This window comes from Macaca mulatta, chromosome 6, assembly GCF_049350105.2.
Source record: "Macaca mulatta isolate MMU2019108-1 chromosome 6, T2T-MMU8v2.0, whole genome shotgun sequence".
In the NCBI taxonomy this organism is placed as follows: Eukaryota; Metazoa; Chordata; class Mammalia; order Primates; family Cercopithecidae; genus Macaca; species Macaca mulatta.
This window is the reverse complement of record NC_133411.1, coordinates 80732118-80738117: the sequence shown is the minus strand read 5'-3', so window position 1 is coordinate 80738117 and position 6000 is coordinate 80732118.

Here is a 6000-nt window from a genome sequence, read left to right as displayed (position 1 = left end):
GAGGAAAGCAAGATGACCTGGTTGGGGACAGGCAATTCTCTAAATGCTGGCATAAAGGGATTGAGTTCTTGAAAGCAGGTAACTAGAAAGAGAATATTGTTCTACTTCCTTTTTTTTTCTTTATTCTCTGGGTTCACATTTCTAAGATCTTTAATTTTCAAAACTTAAACAAGAAAGTGTATTAATCTTAAATGTCTCCCATTAATCATCAAGTCCAGCCCAGTGACGAGAGATAGATGACTCACTTCCACAGTGGATTTCTTGGTAATGGTGGGTCAAGGTTTGCCCCTCCATTTCCCCTCCTGTCTCGCTAATGGAGAAAGCTTCCCCTTAGGAAGTACCCGTCTTGGAGCAATTTGTCAAGGGAAAATTGCAGGTGGGAATAGCCACTGACATGAAAATATTTCTCTTAGGGAAACAAGGTGAGTAGCATAGCATGGTGATTATAAGCATAGGCCCTACCTTTGAGAGTTGTTGTAGGATTAAATTACAGAATTAAATAAAGCACATAATTCAGTGTGGGATGTAGTAAGTAGGTCTGCGATAAATAGTGAATACTTACTACACCCCTTTACATGCCAGACACTGTACTGAGGACTTTTGCCATCATTTGAGCCTCATCATATTTTATTGACTGAGCTATTATTTCCCTCTGGCTTGCAGACGCAGAAGCCAAGATGCTACGTGATTTGCTCAAGATCACAGAGCTAGTAAGAGACAGAACCAGGATTTGTACCCATGTAATCGGACTCTGAATTGCATGTTCCAATCACTACACATGCTGCTGTCTCGGTGAACAATGACTCTTACTATGAAACAGGAGGCAAAATGAGCTTGCTGCCATGAGGATAGAGCCCAGGATGTTGTCCTGTATGTTGTAGAGTGATGTATCCTCTTCTACCCCAATGACCACTGGGGTCCCTGTAGGCAAATTAGGGGTGATTAGCCATAAGGAATAAATCCAGCCACTCCACTGTTTTTGCTGACTGATACTCAAAAGTTCTTTTCTAGAAACTTGAAATTCCACAATATCAGTAGGGAGGAATGAGAGGTTACTTTTAGTTCCCCAGGCAGCATGCCAAAGGTTAAGACGCTCTTTAAACAATTTTAAAGAGTTACCCTTTCTGACCCTGACAAATCTCATCCCATAAATGTCAGATATGTTGCTCTGCCACACAGCAGGTGGTCTGTCCCCAACTCCCAGTTAATGCTGGGCCCTGGCAAAGTCAGGAGGTCGTGCTGTGGGTTCTACAGAGGGGCCTGTCCAGATGTGGATGCCCTGGGTCTTGGGAGAGGGCTTCCAGAATGTGGGGCAGGAGGTAGTGCTGAAGGACAGCTTCAAATTCTGGGAATACTTGCAACAGTGAAAAGGCAAGTCTATTTTCATGTTGTTGAAGACAGTCCTACCCTCTAAGACCATCTGCAGATGTGAGTCTGGCAGTTTCTATGAAATGTCTTTGTCCCCAACTGGCAGAATCTAGAAAAACCCCGTGGGGTTGGAATGACCCAATTTGCTGACTCCGAAGCCAGGCTTTGGTTATCATGCAGGCAATTCTGTCTTCACGCAGTTGCATGCGGGTAAGGCTGGAGCAGACAGCATGTTCCAGAACACCTTAATGATGTCAGGACGCTTTTCATTGCTCATCTATCACATAACAGCTCAGATTTGCAATGTGCTACCCGCATTCTCCCTTGAGCACAGACAATGCATTCTTTCAACAGTGTGCGGTTCCATGGGAAGGGCTCTGCTGAAAGTGAAGTGGTGGGGTCCAGAGCTGCCCCTCTGGGAAGAAGGGGTGTGGGGGCAGGTGGGGACCAGATGCCTGGCCACAGCTGAGCTGGGGATGAGCACATGGAACAGCCACTTCTGGTTACACTTACTCATTTCTCTGTGCTGAAAGGTGTCATATAAATGCTAAGTAGAACAGAGAGATGGGGCCTATCTATTTGCATTTTGTCTAATGTGAGCAGATGCAGATAGAAAAGAGGCTTAGCCACGGCCGTTCACCTGCCCGCTAGGCCTTCCGTCCAGTTCATTTCAATGCCTCCCATATCAGTTCCACTCCAGCGCTGCAGCAGACATGGCATGGGGTGCAAAAGGGGCACGTGCCCTCTGTCCTCACTGGGTTCGCAAAACTTGTGAAAGAGACAGGTTTAACCACAGGAACCATCTGAGGACCATACAACCCAGCATATGGCTCCATGGTAAGTCATGGGGAACAGATGAAATGCTGGAGGAGGTCGTGGAAGAGAGGACCATGCGTGGATGGACAGGAAGACTTCTTAGGGGAAACAGACTGGACTTGTCCTGTGAAGCTGGCCAGCAGGTAGGGGGGCAAAGATGGTGAGCATCAAGGGTCTACGCCCTGTTCCAGACCCTCACATCTGCTATTCTGCTGACATACTCCCCTCCTCTCTTTCAATGGTTGGGACACCCTCATCAATTAGGACTTGGCTTAAAAGACTTCCATGAGGGCCTCCTCAACTGTTCTAAGTAGGAGCACTCTGTGCTGCATTATTCACTATCACAGTATTCTATTTTTTTCTTCCTCTGCTTAATACGATGCGTAATTAGATATTTGCTTGTTTCAGTCTTCCCCATTGCGTTTCAGCCACCACCCAGCCATGTGTCTGCTTCATTCACTATTGTATTCATAGACATGCACAATGCCTGGAGCCTAAGCGGTACTCAGTAAATACTTGTTGAATGAATGAGTGACCTTTGAGGAAAGCCTCATTTAGCAAATGTATTTGTTGGCCAGTTGAATCCAAGCTCTTGTTTTATATTCCAGAAAGAAAACCTGCAGATTCCATTGATCTGGCATGGAGCTGGATGTTTTTCAGGAAGAAGAGTTTTCATTAAAACACAACCATAACAAAGCAAGAAAAAAGAGCAATTGATGTAAGCATGCCAGTCAGGTCCACATGTCAAGAAACAGAATAAAAAGAAATAAAAATAGACAAACAATTGTAAATTATACCAAGGCCCTGCATAAATATGACTTGTTATTATGCATACTACAATACATGGCATTTTAGTCTTGGAACCTGTCCAGTATGGTTTATTATTGGAAGAATTGGGTGAATCTTGTTAAAAAACAGCTTCACCTAAAATTTGATCCCTAGATATGAACCCAGGGGACAATGTTAGAGGGAGTCTCCAAATATGGTTTTAAGTAAGGAGTTGTGGAGTTCTCATTTCATCCTCTTCAAAACTTCTTGTTTTGAATGGATGAGTAGATGGCATTGTTCTCCTTTTTAAAAACAATTTTTTTGCTTGGTGAAGACCAGAAGAATCATGCCAGCTCTAATGCAGGAGAGAAATATATTTTTAAAAATAAATATCCTTGGCTATACAGTTTATTGCCTTTCTATTCAAATTTAGTCTGAGCAATATATAATTTTAATTATAGAAATTAGATGCTAAATATCAGAAATATCCTTACATTTCTTGAGTTAACAAAAATGATCTTCCTTTACTTGTGTAAAATTTCATTTGGAAAAAGAGAACAGAGAGTAAAGAGATGGAGTAAAAAGATGTGCATTTGTAATGCTGGCTCTGTGCAATCAGTATCTTGATAACTATATTTTATACAAACTCTCCAGCAAAACCAGAGAGTCAAGATGTTTTAGGAATTACTCCTCCCCACTCCTCCACCCTCACATTCCACCACTGGGAGTCAAATTGTCTGTGGAAAAATACATCCGAATATTGAAAACGGCCTTCTGGTTGAACTGTGGTGTATTCTTGAAGCTGCCATGCAGGAGTCTCATTTAGCAAATGCAAGAGTTTAAAAACCCCACAGATCAGGTACTTTATGATTTACAGAAGAGGAAAAATAACGCTGGTGGTTTGAGTTTTAAAGCACTTTGTCAGGACTGCCTATGATCTTCTTAATACTGACAAAGAATAATGACTCATATTTCTAACCATTATGGTTGGGTTGAGGTGAGGGTCAAAAGCTGGGCTGTATGAGATACTGGTTCCTAGCCGGTCCCCATCCTCCTCATCCCCACTGTTCGCTGGGCTGAGTCTATACTCAGGCAGAGGAGAGATAATTGCTATAGTCAAACTCAGGATTGCTGTGAGGGACCTCTTTCTTCTCTTCTTTTCTTTTCTCTTTTCTTTTCTTTCTTTCTTTCTTTCTTTCTTTCTTTCTTTCTTTCTTTCTTTCTTTCTTTCTTTCTTTCTTTCTTTCTTTCTTCTTTTTCTTTCTTTCTATTTATTTATTTTTTTTGAGATAAGGCCTCACTCTTTCACTCAGGCTGGAGCGCAGTGGTGTGATCATGGCTCACTGCAGCATTGACCTCCTGAGCTTCAGTGGTCCTCCCATTTCAGCCCCCCTAGTAGCTAGGACTACAGGTGCACATCACCACAACCAGCTAATTTTTTCTCTGTGTATTTTTTGTAGAGACAGGGTTTCTCCATGTTGCCCAGGCTGGTCTGGAACTCCTTGGCTCAGGTGATCCACCTGCCTTGATCTCCCAAAGTGCTGGGATTATAGGTGTGAGCCACCATGCCAGGCCAGGATCTATTTCTTTTGTACCCTGGTTTACTTCCGGGTGTTGTATGCAGGACACTGATCAACCCTCACATTCTCTGCCTACAGTGTATATAACTGTGTTCAAAGGGCCTTTTCCCAGAGCCAGACTCTAAACCTTGGATATATACAGATGCCCAAATGCTGTAAAGTACTATAGAGTACAGATCATTATATAGTATGAATATGATCATTTCCAAAAAGCAATGTGATTTTAAAACTTGCTTTATTGCCTGAGCTCTGGAATTGATTATTTTTCAATCTTTTTTGGATACCTGTGTTATCTTGGTCTATTTAAATTAATAAGAATGATGGTTATGAATAATGTGCTGTCATTAACATTTACTTGGATGTCAGAGAATGGATGTTGGCAGTGGGGATATTTGTGTGGATGCAGAGCCTGGGACTCATTCCTTCTTACTCACTACCTTTAGAACTTACTCGTCCTTCTACTGTAGAGGATTGCACTCTAAAAGGGTAGATCTCTCAGTCTGGCAAGTGGAATCTCCGATGTGGAAATCAAAGAGACCGTATGCCTTCTAGCTTACCTTCCTGAAGAACTGTCAGACACTTAACAAATTTTTAGGCTTGTGTGCAGCATCAGGACAACAGGAATTATACGAGTAGATAGAAGGCATTAGGCTCTAGCATGTATTATTTTTAAGCCAGAGAATTAAACTGAAAGAAAACCGAGAAGAGAAAAACAAATTGATGAAATAGCATTGAAGATTGAGAAACAGATCAGTACACATGTTACTTGGACATGTATGTTAAAAGTGGTATAAAAATCAGTGGGGAAAAGATAACTTACTAAATTAATGGCGTTGGAACAATTTCCAGGGAAAAAAAAATTACTGGATTCGTTTCTCATACCACACACAGAAATAAACATAAGAAACAAAGTTATAAAAGAATGAGAAGAAAATACTGGATTTCTTCACTACTTCTAGAGTGAGAAAACTCTTTAAAATACCAATAAGTATATCCTATAAAGAAAAATATTTATCCATTTGAGTATATAAAGTGTAAAATTAAAACAGGAAGGATGAGGCAGGGAGAGAATTTATACCAGGTATTACAGGCAAAGGATTAATGTCCGAACTCTATGAAGGAAGAGGGTGGGAGGAGGGTGAGGACAGGTAAACTACTTACTGGGTACTACGACGATTACCTGGGTGACAAAATTATCTGTATACCAAACCCCTGTGACACACAATGTACCCATGTAAGAAATCTGCAGATATACCCCCTGAACCTAAAAGTTGGGAAGAAAATAAAAGAAAAGAAAATATAAACATTCAAAAAAAGAGAGATAATACATAAAAAAGAAGCCACTTTAAAAATAAGCAAAGAGCAGAGAAAGACAATTCAAACAGGAATAAATCCAAATGGCAAATAAACACATTAAAAAACTTTCTATCGTATTGGTAATCAGCAAAATGCAAATAAAGATAAGGAG